Source organism: Cyprinodon variegatus, unplaced genomic scaffold, assembly GCF_000732505.1.
Source record: "Cyprinodon variegatus isolate N-32 unplaced genomic scaffold, C_variegatus-1.0 Scaffold246, whole genome shotgun sequence".
Lineage (NCBI taxonomy): Eukaryota > Metazoa > Chordata > Actinopteri > Cyprinodontiformes > Cyprinodontidae > Cyprinodon > Cyprinodon variegatus.
Window position 1 is genome coordinate 931,032 of NW_015150699.1, and position 15,251 is coordinate 946,282.

At 39.1% G+C, this 15,251-nt stretch overlaps 1 protein-coding gene across 2 annotated transcripts in view; it reads right to left on the minus strand.

Annotated features, from left to right (window-relative positions):
• Nucleotides 1–11,750, minus strand: part of foxn2 (forkhead box N2) — a 28,158-nt gene extending 16,408 nt beyond the window's left edge. The window contains exon 1 of one of the 2 annotated variants that reach the window (XM_015381997.1): nt 11,394–11,750. The gene's annotated coding sequence lies outside the window, so the exon portion shown is untranslated. The remainder of the gene's footprint in view (nt 1–11,393) is intronic. The other variant, XM_015381996.1, reaches the window with a different exon arrangement.
• Nucleotides 11,751–15,251: the final 3,501 nt, after the last annotated feature.

A 15,251-nucleotide genomic window follows, 5' to 3' on the forward strand; every position in this document is an offset into this window, starting at 1 on the left:
GATAAAGAGATCGAGCTCAGTTGCTGTATGCTAAAGATCTTAAGCTGCTGAATAGTTTCTATGAATTTTCTCAGTCTGGAACAAAACTAATACATGTTCTTCATCATACATTTCCTACAAATTAAAGTCCCATGAATAAAATGCCAGAGAAAAGGTAAAAAAAATAATAAGCAGAGCAAAGACAGCATTGCCCCTCCCCCACTTGTTCCTGATCTCTGCCAGTCAGCAGGCTAAAGGAAGACCACAATCCTCTTCCCTGGTCACATCAGCTGACAAGCTGTATGAATTAGGAGTATTTTAATGGACCCACCACCACGATCCCTCAGGTCTCCTAAAACAAGCCTTTAGGTTCTGCTCAATTTAATGGCCCAAAACCACACTTTTACTGAAGTCTATCAAAACTGTACAAATGTGCTTGAGTCAAACAGATTTTTAATCTTCTTGCGGCACTTTTGTTGTTGCAATTTTTTTTGTTTTTCTGTGAAACAAATGGCCTTTATTCCATGTTATACAAAAAAAAGAGGTAGAGAGAGAAAGGATGACATGAAAACATACTTTTGGTTTCTTCTTTCTTGTTTTGCTGTAGGATATTTGTTCATTTAGCCTTATTGGCACTAACTAAAATCTATATGAAACATCACTGCACATCCTTTAAAACAAAATCACTTATATTTACTTAAGGTTTTCTGCACTTCTATCCTAAATCCTCCTGTTACTATGAGAAGCAAAATGTATATAGAATATATATCTGTACATTAGGTAATAAAAGTAACACCTAAATCAGGTAGCTTTTCCATCTGGAGTCAGTCCATTAAAATAAAGTTGTGAACAAGTTCTGGTATAATTATAACACTCAGTCACTCTGTCAAACAAGTGTGCAGTGGAAGGATTAATTCTAGCCTTTTTAGATCAAATCTGTTTGATCAAGTTTTACAACATTGTTGGAAATTTTAATTTGACCACCACGACAGCCAGTTTTGCAATATTGTTTTGCAAAAAGATCATTACAACCGACCTAATCTTACTGTTTGTCCTGACACTTTCTGATGACAAGTAGGTCAGACTATACCAGACACGTACTCAGGTGTGGCCAAACAAACTTGAGAGTGCTGTCTCAATGGATGAAAAGGTTTATCCAAGCAGTCCGCTGTAAACAACCCACATGGCTTTTGTTTCTACTTAAACAGTCCATGACTGCCTGTAAACCTGGTGGAGTTTTATGGGAGAGGGAGGCTGTGAAGTTATAAAATGAGTAAAGCAATTGGTCCAAATGCCAGAGGTTCTAACAAATAGTGATGCTGGTAGAAGCATGTAGCCATCAGCTCTCTCTTTAACTGGTCTGACTTCTTTGAGTAAACAAACTAGTGTAAACCCATCACTGTCAATTCCTTTTTCTAAGCACTTTTGGTACATTAACTAATTAAATAACCACATATACAGATGTATCCAAATGTAAATTTTTTTTTCTGATTCAGAATAGTGTCATGACAATTTACAGATTATGACCACGAATCAGATTATCTACCACTTTTCAATAGATTGTGAAAAGTCCTAAATGGAGCCACACAAACATTTTTTTTCCTACAAAAGGCAAAAGCGTGTTATATAAAAGAGCTTTAAAAGAGTAAGAGCTGCCATCGTGGGCTGCCATCGTGGGCTGCCATTGTGGGACGCCCGGGAGCAATCGAGGGTAAGGGTCTTGCTCAGAGACCCAGGGTGGCAGTCTGCGGGAGTGGGTTTCAAACTTATAGACTCAGGATTCCAAGCCCTATGCCCTAACCACTAGGCTGCCACTGCCCCAAAAGCTTGGAAATAATAAAAAAAGTGAACATGGGAATTGGATGAGAACAAAACCCAGATTAGTTGCTCTTGTCAAAAACAAACCAATCTTTTTCTTTATTAAAGGATTTTGCTTTTCTTGAGAACATTTCGCTATTATTGCCACCTGCTGTAAACCAGTTAAGTGATGTTGGGTGCTTACCATACCGGCCTGAAATTTACCCCTTGTTCCCACTGTGCCTTGCCACCTGACCATTTTTACCAAGCCCTCAATCAATTTACATTAGAGGCAGGTGCTACTTTCCACCTCTAAAATCACCACAAAGCTTCCCATCAGTATTTTTCTCTCCCAAACTTTACCTCTTTGTTGGACTTCCTGCGTGTCGGAGAGATTATTTCATCCTTTAGCCGCTTCTTTGAAATGACTGATTGGAATATTAACATAAGGAGGATGGACACATGAGGAAGCCGTCTTCCATCCTTCCAAACACAGGAAATATTTTGCCACGACTGCAGCTGTTCAATTACCAGTCCTTTTGCAATGATCACAGTTATTATTGCTCTTATGAAAAAGGCATCAAAGAGAGTTGGCTGGGACGGCAGTGAATAAAGGAGCGCTAGTGAGTGGAGTCGAGAGGCAGCTAATAAGGCAGCCCGGCCTGTTGACTGCTGCCCATCCTTTAAAATACATCCCAGCCTTAATGGTGCTGACCTGATGGCTCATCTGCAAGTTAAAAAAGCTCTGCACACAGCCAGACTCATCATATTCATGTGCAAACGGGCAGGCTAACAGCAGGTGCCACCGGACCCCCTCGCTGCCCCCCCCATCAAACTGCTCTTTTATCCTGTTAAGCACTTGGCCTATTCAAAACACACAAAGACATATGGAGATGGCTTTAAGTGGCAAATCAGCAGAGTTACTTTGTCAGAGAACATACAGGAGCTCCAAAATGAAGAGCTGCTCCGAGATATTTTCCTAGAAGTGAATCTCATGACTGAGACTCAGTTGCCACGACAGCCAGCATTGTGAGGGAAGCAATTGTGCTCATGTCTGTGCATGAAGAGAGAGCTAATGTGGGGAGATCAATACAAGCGGAAACTGCTGAGGCCAGCAGTCTGCTGCCGCTCTCCACAAACCTGTCTGACAAAGGCAGCTGCCAACCTGGATGCCATGGCGCTCCGTTCTAAGGGCCATTAGGGTTTACTTCATAACGCCCCATCGATGCCATAAAAGGTGATGCTTCAGCTGGGGCCAATGATTACTTACTACACATCTTTTACGTGGTGCCAGATAGAGGAAGGATTAAGAAGCAAAAAATATGGATACAACTGCCTTGTGTTCACATAGCCACGCCACACCCTCTTCACATGGAATAAAGCAGTTGACACAAACCAGTTATACAAAGGTGTGTCTCAAAGCCTCACGCTGACGACGGCTGTTATTTGAAACCCTAACTGATATTTTAGTTCACTACTCAGTGTGGTTGGAGCTCGAAATATGTGAATGACACAAAGGAGAATGGAGGCAGAGTGGGACAGAGGGAGAAGCTGTTCCAGTGTGTGGTCAAAATATACTGACATTATTTAAGCTAAAAAGTGCTTCCAAGCTTTAGTTAAAGCTACATTAAGAAGTAAAGCTCTTTAGAGAAAAAGGAAAGTATGTTAAAGCTCACACAAAACACTACAACTGGCCCCACACTCAGCTGGTACAAAGACGCAGTTGTTTTTCCTCTAATCATGTTTCCGAAAGTGCTCAGTATTCACCTCGCACTTTCAAACGGGGGCCTCGGAGGGAAGGAAGCACCTCCTGCCTGTTGAGGAAGTTCGCTCTTAAAAAAACTAATTCGCACAAAAAATGGCGAAGCCTTTTCCACATTAAAACACAAGAGAAAGCTGATGAGGAGCCCGTCAGTGGAGCTGATGAACGTCATCGACCTGCCGCAGGCATAACGTAACCAAGCAGGCATTCAAAACTAGAGATGAATGTGACCATAAGTTCACACGGGGACTTTAAACTGAAACACATATAAACTCCACTGTGACTGTAAACAGAGGTGAGGCCTTCCAAAGTACACGCCAACCCCCCCTTCAGCCAACGCTGAAACCTTATCTCTTTGGTCATGTGTCTGTAGGTTCAGAGTACCAACACTCAACCCCCATCAACAGCCCCACTTATAGCCTCAGAGCTACATCCTCACATCTATACCCTTTTATATGTTGAAAGCAGTAAGGGCTTGCATACAGAAGCTTGATGTTATATAACACAAACTTTTTAAGCTCATTACTCCACATTGGGCTTCAGTGAAAAGTTGCTATCTACATGGGACATTCCTCACTACTGAACAGCAGCAGCCCTGAATAAATAAATGCTAGTTTAAACAGTCCACCTGGCATGGATCCTTACAATATATTCAGCATCTGCAAACCAAATATTTTCTCATTTTAATAAAGTTTTGCAACATTTAAAACTAAGCACTAATCCATTTAGTTCACATAAATATTAGGGGGTATAAAACACAGACTGAACTTTATTTAACATGTCCTCTGCAGTGCTTAAAAGGACCTAATTGATTGGAAGTGTGCTCATGAGAAAAAAGGCAAAATATAAAAGAAAGTAGACCAACTTTAGATTAACTAAAAATAGGAAAGAAAGTAGGCCATGGGTCAACATAAAAGCCACTGCCCTGATTAGAACTGATTATGCTGAGATTTAGTTATTTCACAAATGTCGAGTCATTTGCAATAACCGAGGAAGCGCTGATTGTTTTTGGGGTCACAGTTGAATGTTACACTTCACACACCTCACAAATGTGTGTTTTTACCCCTGGAAGAAGGTATTCTGCCCCTGAAAGAGCTCATACTGTTTAGTCAAGACCAGGGCACCGTATTTTTTCCATTCTCTTGTCTGGGTGGGGTGTGCGAATTACCACCAGCCACATTAACCTGGCAAGTCGGATTAATAATGTTCAGCACTCGGTTTAGTTTTACACATTATTAATCTGAGAATCTTTCAATTGATTCTGTTCTGGGAAAGAAAAGGATTTTTAGTGGAACTCTCCGGCTTATTGGGCGAAGCAACACTTAGTGTCCACCTACTAAAGTTTGGTTTTAGCCAATCATAGTTACACATTATATAGCAGCAGACGCCAATAGAAATCAAAACAGCGTAGGATTTTATGTGTTTGCTTTCTTCTTTTCACTTATGAAATCATGGATTCTGAAAAGAAAATTAACAGATGTGGTGACAATAGCTATGAGTGCATCCTTGTTAGCGGCCATATTTATCCTGGTTGTGGGCTTGGCCGGTTCACAGCAAAAGTTCCCATATAAACTCAAAGCACAGCAAAGTGATTGGCTGGCCTTGTTTGGGTCGGTCATGAACGGCTGAATCGGGAGCAGGACAAAATAAATTTTCATGTGTTTTTAAATGCACAAAGACAAAAATTAAACTTTGTGGCAAACATACAAAACAGGTATGGCAAAAAAAAACATTGCCCACTCTTAAGATAATCAGTTCCTTCCACTTAACAACATAACATCGTGTTGGTCTTCCACATAAATCTAACGGGACATGAAGCAGAACATTTCAAAGGGCGAGATTATTTTAGGCACAGCTGCTTTAAAAACTACTAAACTTTGATTTTCAACACATATTGAGCCTAAACTCCAAACCATAATATTGTAAAATACAAGCTTAGCTTGTATTCTCATCATCCGACCACTTTCTCATCCACAAATGCTGTTATTTCAGCCAAAAGAGATAAGACAAAGACCTATTGTGAGGCAGGACACAGCCGCCTTCCCCTCTTCCTTTCTCCCAATCAAGGAAACGCTCATGTCACTGTTGCCCTCGGTAAGGCTGCCCCTAATGGGATGTGTCTTGCGTCCACCCCATCAGAAATGAGAAGACAGTGAGGATCAGCAAATGGAAGAAAGGAGGAGGGATTCAGCTCACAGGGACCAAAACGTCCAGCAATCAAGAGATGTAAGAGAACAAGTGGAGCAGAATGAAAGGATAAAAACATAGAGTTTATGCAACAAAACCACAAAGTCTGACCAGTTTTAGGAATCAAACTCACAACAGGTTTCTCCCAGTTTACAGATGTGACAGCCATGCAATAAAAAAGGTCAAAATAAATTAGAACTAGTACATCAGAATTAAGAAAAAAAAAAAAAATCAAAAAACAGAATGATTGTCTGAAAAACAACAATCACAACTACCGGAACCTGACGGAGGAGGCAGCAAACATGAAAGCCACATCTCTGAAGGCGTTTACGTTTGCAGCTGAAATTCCGAGCCGCCACGCATGTTTGATCAGCAGAATGTCACGGACCCAAAAAGACAGCAGACTACATCCTCCTGGGGACGTCCCTCCTAAATCACACAGGGGGACGCGTGGGTGAGCACTCAGGCGAGCTACTACAGAAGCGCTTCAACTTCATGGTTTACACAGGCCAGCGTTAACAGAGAGCTCAGGGTTCATCAATTCATCTATGGTAAATATCACTTTGAGTTCAACAACTTTACTCCACAAACAAAAAGAATAAAGAACTGTTCAGAAAAAAAAAATATTTTTCACACTTTAATTTAGGTGATAAAAAGAGAAGCCAACTTATAATCAGTTTTTGTTAGAAGCGAATCAGTGCAAAATGGACCCCCACCACATAATTATGGCAGAAACAGTCACTTCAGCAGTGCAATCACCAACTTCCTGTTTCTGTTAAACTATAAATTTACATTACAAGAATAAGGACGACCAAAAATTCAGCTACTTCATCTTTCTGAATAATCAAAGTCACATTGACTTGGTAATGACAGGGTTCTCAGAGAACAGAGCGTCACTAAGCAAGGAGTTTTTTTTTTCTATTCAGCCAATTCATTCAAAAGAAATCAGGTTGAGCCTGTGTTGAGCAATCGGCTGAAAAGTTTCTACCACAGGGATCAGCTTTCGTAACGAATTTAGTGCCACAGACGCTCGACTGAGGTGAATTCCACAGGACTCAGCGTTTCATTTGCTAGAGGTCAAAGGGCACAATGCTGTGATAAGACAGATAACCGAGAAGCAAGATTTTAAACTGATCAATGGTGTCATCCTTGCTTGGACAGTGGATCAGAGTCACTCCTCACAAATTAAAAGTGTGCATTTCAAAATGTTTTAACTGAAGATATAATGGAGTCAACAGGATACTCTGTTAGTTCATTTAGTCTTGTTATAGTTATCATTTTACATCCTCTATAAAGCATCTTCTGTGCTGCTATCAGCAGAGAATAAAAGAAGATATACCACAGTAACAATACAGAAACAGATTACAAAGTAGTTTAACCTAAATAAGAACTTATGTTAGCTTTGTTTTTAATCAGAAACTGCTAACTTTGAGAGAGAAAGATAATTTTTCACAAGATAAAACAGGAAATGGATGTGTATAGATTCACTGAGGTATCCAACCATCAAGCAACCACTTTCTCTGATGTCCTAGCTATAAAAGCAGTCCGATTAGAATGCATTTATCATCAAGGCTACATGTCGAAAAATCTGAAATTAGGATGAGAAAATAATATCACCTCGTGCAAATTTTCGCTTCAAGTTACAGTATCATCTCTGCAACCCTCTCACCTTCAGGTCAAGACACAACAAACACTGTGCACCAGCTTTTCTTCAAAACAGAAAGTAAAAGTATTTGTACCACAATAAAAAGGCAGAGAAAAAAAAAACATTATTACAAAATATATCCAATTTAATTCAGTAGCAGCCTTGAAGGGTATTTGTTGTACAGAATGGCATCACATTTTGCCGTTCTGCTGATTATTGGGTAACAAAGGGGAGTATATAACAGGTCAACAGAATAGTTGCTTACTTAATCAACTATCTGCTTAAGCAGCTGGCTCTCGGTCGGACATTACTTAAGAAGTAAAAGGAAAATCAAAATGGTGAATTTGTATTTCTTGCACCCAATGAAAAAGCATAGGCCTTCTTTCAGACAGCTGACAGGCAGTGCACAACAAAAAGAGTGCGAGAGAAAAACCTGTAACATCATAATCTAAACCACACAAACAAAGGATTTCAAAAAATGGTAAAAAACAACCCTGAACATGTGGGATTGAACCTCAGTTTCCAACACACTGAGAGCCGGTTTAGTAGCTTAAAGGCTGATCCTGAATATCTAAGAACAATTCAACCCTGACATTACAATTCCAATGTCCCTAAATTACTGTGATATCAAAACGCTCACTCCACTGAGATACAGTAGCTTCTATTTATAGTAATAAACGTCAGTAAAGTTCTGGCAACCACAAGAGCCCCTTTGGATGCCGCTCAAAACTGAAACAGGGTTCACAAGAGGATATATGCCAAGGTGGAACAAAACAACAGCAAACAACAGATGCTTCGACCACAGAAGTTCTGGCATTAAAATAATGGCAGACTGGCAACATCTGTTCCTTTCATTGTCTGTGTTTGACCCTTGAGGTCCACTTCCCCGTGTCCTCTATCTATCCACCGAGATTGAACAACTGGCAAGTATGAAGAAAGGAACAACTTCCATGTACAGTCGGCACCTCACAAAACGGACAAGAAACTCTCTATAATTTATTGATAAAGAACACAGAGAAACCTTGGAGCACATAATAAATTTTAGATGAGGTTTTAACAATTCACTAAGTCCAATCGTGACAGACAACAAGAAAAGAGGATTAAACGCCTGGAGAGAGTAAACCTATCAAGCACAGCAGTACAGTACAACGTTGTCAGGGCTAAGCTATCAGGTAGACGGTTAAATCTTTTTTTTCTTCTAATAAGTTTAGTCAGTAATCGACCACTTTAATAGGTTGACTTTTACAGCTGAATGCATCTAACGTGGCGATAAAATAAATACTCGTTTGACCACTGATCATTATTAACATGTTTTTATAAGTAAACGGCCAAAAAATCCGTCAGAGCTGCAATTAATAAAAACACAAACAGATGAATATGAATAACCAAAAATAGTAAGATTTTAGACTTTGTAAGACCATTTCTCTAATACTATAGAAATCGACTGATACATAATGTTAAAACGCACAACTAAAAAGAGGTTTAATCAAGAGGTAAAGAATGGACGTAAACTGAAATGAAATGACGGTAGGTTTAGGGCAAACACGCTGTCAACTACTTCTATGCCTCCTGCTGCTATCTATTATGAAGATCCTGATATTTATCTTTCATATTGTTAATAAACTTAGAACACTGGATAAGAATTTGTTCTCTTTCTGGGTATAAGGGCAATGGAACTACAAAATTTTGAGAAAAAAAAAAGCCGTTCATGTCACCAACCCTGGTTTTAAAACCCAGCAGCAGAACTTAAGAGATGTATTAATTTGACCCACAGCAACAAGTCCGAGTGAACAAAAACTGAACTGAAACAATTAATTGGATTAATGGATTATTGAAATAATTGTCAACTAATTTAGTTATTGATTAATCGTTAAGTGGAGTATAGAAACTCTAAAACAGGCCTTTAGCTGACAGAGCGACCCACTTAGTGCAGTAATTATATCAAAATTATAAAAAAATATTTATATATAAACATTTTTCATTTAGATAAAAAAAAACTGTTTTCATCTGTCAATATGCTCTATCCAGAACTCCACAATTGGAAAGTTTTAGTTTTAACTGGTTTATTTTTGTAAAAAGTCTTCTGTAAAGAACCTTTGGCTATCCGATTATAAATCAATTAATCAAAAAAATAATCAACGGATTAATCAATTTGCGAAATAATCGCTAGTTCCAGCCTTCATAAAAACAACTGAAAATTCACAATGCAACAAAAACGCTTAAAAAATAAGGCTTTCTTATATGCAAAGAAATTGTAAATACAGACTAATAAACAATACAGAACTGGCTATCTATTACTGCACCAATAATATAAGGTTTCCATTTCCACAAGTTTCACTTAAAGGAGTGGTGTATATTTAAGAAGCCAATATTTACGGGGTTACCAGCGAGACAAAATAAAACCAATTTATGAAAAGAAAAAGAAAAAAGTATTACAAGTACAGTCTAGTAGGAAATGCTAATTCAGTAGACTAAAGTAATTAATATTAAACTACTGTTTCTTCTATAGAATTACAAGTACAACACCTGTCATTTGTATATCCAAAAGAAATCTGACATTTTAGCAATTTTTAATCTTTTATATCTGACATTTATAAATCCTCTGAAAAAAAAAGCAATAAAAGTATCCCGACTCTTCATGAACATAACTACAGGTTTTGAAACCTGTATCCCGTTTAACACATGGAATGCTCCAGTGGGCCCCCTACTGGTCTGGAGGCCTTAACACCAGCTTTGTTTGCACCATCCTACATCTTGTAAATATCCTGTTTAAACAATAAAAAGACTGTAGCTGCATACCTCTATGAGTCCATTACAAATTCCCTATGGGGAATACACAATATTTTTTTAAATATAGATAGTTATTATAGATTCCATAACAAAGTTGAAGATTTGACACATGCATCTTTTCAAAAACAATTTGTGCCTTTGAAACAGTTATGACGCCTGTCAAAACTTCTGCAAGACCATCTTAAAACCATTTTGTTTAGTAAACAATTTCACATACCTGCTCATTTGACCATTTTATTTTGAAAATGTTTTACTTGATCTCACTTTAACTTGAATTTAGGTATATTATAACCTTTTTTTAACCTATGGTATAAGCAAAGCAATCCCAGCAGACATATTTTTCTAAACCAACATTGTTTGCAGAGCTCTGTATCTGGGACAATCTTGTGATAATCCATTACATCATGTGCTTAGCTTAGCCACTGTACCTCTCAACCTCTGGTGCTGTCAATACCATGAAATATTCAACTATTTATAGATAGCAAAAAAAAAGAAAAAAATTGAAAAAAAAGGAACGACGAATTAACGGGATATACTTAGTTACAGCTTAAGATAGAAAAAAATTGAAAAAAAAGGAACGACGAATTAACGGGATATACTTAGTTACAGCTTAAGATAAACACAAGCGTTCAAAGCAATTCAATCCCAAAGCAGTAGAAAAATATAAACAGAAAGTGCTGCTCGCGTTAAAATACTATATTTGCTTTGTAGCTTCTTGTCTTTAAGAGCACAACTTGCCAGAAACCAAAGCACTAATAAAGAGACGGATTCAAAGTTAAGTGGCAGCTTGTACGCAACAAGAATGGTAACGAAGTAACTTTACATCCGTTCGTTCACCAAGTTTGGTTCCCTATTTACTGTAGTAAGTTCACCATGTTTCGTTATCTGCGAAGTAGCGTTAGCAGTGAGTCAGTGAAGGTAAAACTGCTGCTAGCTTTAGCATGACATTTAAAGTATTTAACATAGCTTAGCGGTTTAATAAAAGATTACATAAAAAGTGTCAAATCTTGTTCTCGTTTTCTCTAAATGTGTCCCTGTCCTCTTTCCGGAGAAAACAGAGAAGTAACGTTAACTAGGTTGGCCACATGCTGTCGCTTAATGCCATGCTGGCTCCTCTAAGCAAAGTCACTTGACCAATTTTACTTTTAGCTTGTTCAGAACGCTAACCCCCCTTCAAGCCGAGCCCATTTTTGATCGCGTATATTAAAATAATATGTATAAAAAAATACTTACAATCATACACGTCGTTACCCGGGAGCGGTGTGTTGTAAAGGCAGAGTTTAATTCAGATGTCTGTCTCGCACAATGTCAGAGATCAGATCAGCAGCTGCTTCCTCCATACACGCAGCGCGCAGATCACACAGCGCACAGCAACGCTACCAAACCCCTCACCGTCGTCATGGTAACAGGTCCGCTTCAGCCAATCAAAACCCCTCCCTTCCTATCTCCCCTGGCAACTGCCGCAGCGCTGGGGCGCACCGGCGCGAACGCGCACGCTGTCCAGTTTTGCATAGTGGATTTTTTTTTTCTTTTAGTTTTATCTCCCCGCGCTCTTAATTTATTAGAAGGAGAACAACGTTTTCTAAGAACCATTTAGACTCTTGTCTTTGGAAAGGAATAATGGGGTGATTTGTCTGTTATTAAAGAGTGAAAGCAAAGCAGCCGGACGTGTCCCGCGTTATTCAGGCCAGGCTGCACAAACACCTCGGGGCGGAGAGAAAGGATGTGTCACCGCGCCCTGCCTCATGACGATAGTGGACCCTCAACTGGGCCCCTCCTAGAATCAACGATGATACAGACATCATGACCCCTGGATAAACATGTGTGACCATATAGACTAAATATTAATGAAAAAGAAGCAGCTTTTTAAGTTACTTTCCTTAATAAACTTATTTTAACCTTAAGGCTGAACATTTGAGCCCCCAACTCCCCACAGGTACCTTGACAGTTTATGCCTTACTATCATCTAAGTGCAGCCGGCCAACTGACTTCACACCAAACTGTAACTTTCACATAATGGTGATGCCTTACTCATCATCTAAGCCACTCCATTTCATAAGCGCACATGAGTAGCTCTCTGTGAACTGATCTAATAGCCCCTCTGTTTTCTTTTAGCTCCAAGAGCCTGCCATGCATTGGCACTGTAAATACTTTTGAAACAGTGTTGGTGCACACGTCGCTCCTTCCTCTTCTTTGAACCAGACAAACAGGCTTGGGTAGTAGTTGTGTGTTTTGTGTTCAAATGAATGCAGGTGAGTCAGCCTGCAATTGTATTTAAGATGATTATCAGTTACATATACTCATTGTTTGTGGTGTGTTTTTCATAAACTTGAGCTAATGAAACAGCTGTATAAAGGCGAATAATTAAATGAAAGTGACAAATGTATTGCTATAGCATTTGCATCTTTTTCTTTTGTGCACTGAGCTATTCTTAGGGCCACTGTGTCAGGCAGCACAGAATCTGCCCCATTTTCCTATCACTCCTAGGGATGATGATGAAGTTACAAAGCTGGCGAATGAGAAATAGGAGAGCAAGATGCATTAATCACCACGGAAACAGCTGATTGAGGATGACTTAAAAAGACAGACCCATTAGTCTGTGTGCCTGCACTGGTGCTAATCTGATTGTGAAACTGTTAGGCTAAAACAACATAGCCCATTGACCACCATCAGTGACTTTCATAGTGATGCTAGAGCCTTTCCTGATCTGTAAAATGATAGCCACTTTATGGTTATGGTGCTGTATAAGATGGATAAAAAAGAACATTTGAACTAATCAGCGGAGGAGAAAATTATTTCAGACATCTCCATCTATTAAACATTTTGTGAATAAAAGCGGAATCACAAACTGTGAGAGGAGTTCATGGATGACAGTAAAAGTGTGACTGAGAAAGGGATGAACAATGGGGATGCATGTCTGTGATGGAGAGCACTGACCAAACATGAATGAGGGGGCAGTGTGTCTTAGAAGGCAGCCAACAGTGCCATAGTGGCAAGGAGGCCTGCTGCTTTAATGGTCCATAAATCTGTGCGGAATGGCTGGTCTGATGCTGCCCCTCTGAGACCCTCTCATGCAGAAAATGAATCAGACCATTTTTACGGATCGCGACTGTGGAAGCTCTCGCCCTCCCTTGCCCTGCTTCCAGCAAAGCCGATAAGAGTGGCTCCACACACGCAGCACTCCATTTTAGCAGGCCTGGAGCTCATAAAAATCTCTTTTAAGGGCTACCTGTGTTTGTTCACCGTTCTTTATTCAGTATGTACCCCTTGCCTTTGTTGTTCGTTTTCTCTGTTTTCCCTTTTTTGGTCATTGCACCTTTGGTTTCCAGGGGTGTGAACAGAAACACTTTCACACACTGTCAGTAATGGGGTGTAAACATTAAGGATTAATCACAGTTTGGAGAAAAAAACAAACATTCTTTGTTTTCAGTGTATTCTACATTTTAAAAGTCTGTCAAAGGGGTATGTGTCACCAGAAGACTTCTGTTCATGAAATGATGAAGAATTTAAAAAATCTCCAAAATACCTAAAAATGGAGGCATGCATTTGTGGTTACATAAAAATTAGATTCCAGTTTTTTCTTTTATTTTTTAAGGAAATCTAATCAGTGATTACAAAAGAGTCATTTTATCTGTAAGTTGATCTTAATAGAGTTTTGAAAACCTTGATGTTTTTTAAGTTCTGTAAAATATTTTCTTTCTTTCATCTACAAACAGAAGCATGAAAAGTGCAAATTTATATTCCCTGAGTGACAAAATAATTTGTAGAATTTCCTTTAAAACAGTTGCAGTGTTATTTCCAGTATAGACTAAGAGGCACAACGTTAGGTCTCTAGAGGTAGAAATATATCCCATAAATGTTATTTGATTGAAACATTCCACTCTAGCACTGGCTGTATATGTTTATTGGGTCATGTAGTGATGATAGCTGAACCTTAACCTCAAGTGTTTTACGCTCCCTCGCCGGTTTTCTTTTGTTTGTCTTTGTTTAATTTGTCTTCACATTAAATGTGACTAGCTTCTCTGTCCCAGGTGTAGAAAAGCCTCTGTGCAGCATGATGCTGCCAACACCATGTTTTATAATGGGGAGAGTGTTTTTTTTTTTTAACCAATGCCAAAGATTTAAAATTTGGCCTCATCTGAACAGGGCACCATCCTTGAAAAATATCCACAAAATATTTGTATATTTACTATAAATAAATTAGTCAAAGACTGACTTTGGTAAAAAATTAGGTGACTTCTAGAGGCCCTACTTTGTGTTGTTCTGTAACCAAAAGAAATACCACACTGCCTCTGTGGCATAGGGGAGTAGTCTCTTGCAATGTATTTTTAATTCACAGTAATTTGACATTATAGTGACGTAACTCATTAAGGTGATTTCATTTTTATTTTTCCCAATTAAAGCTCTCTAGAGTGCACTATTAAAGGAAAGATTCTTTGGCAAACTGTGAGAAAACCTGACCCCTGACCTAATTAGTTTGACCCCTATTTGAATTGTGAAGAAAGAGAATTGGGATGAACGCTGAAGAAGTGCAGGTGTTCATGTTGAAATAAAGGTATTTGCATGTGGGCATGGAGGCTTTGTGGCATGTCATTTTCCTAGACATAAGTACTCTTATAGCTGGTTACACAGGTGAACATATCCATTGTCCCCAAAACATGAGCAACGACTGACTGCAAAGTTTCTGGTGCTACCCAAGGACACAGGATTCACACTGGAGGTGCACACATAATTGCTTTGGAGAACAAGCATCTCATCAAGGGAGAAAGCTCAAAGCAAGAGCATCAGACTGCTTATTTCTTTCTTTAAGTGTCTCCTGTTAAATAACCTATTAAACACAAGGAGGATAATTATAAGTTTTTAGTCTGAGACTGTAAATGTGACTTGGACACACCCTTTAACTACAAGCTCTGCAGTCAGGTGTGGTCAGCTTGTCTCCAATGCAGCTCGGCCTTTGTCTCTCAGGTTGTTTTCTCTAGAGGGTCTCGGAGCCGTTGCCTGCAGTTATTCACAACTAAGGAGTGTGTTTGCCTACAGAAGCCTTTGTTTGACTATCCTTTCAGCCAACCTCGTCTCATGAATTGTGTCAGC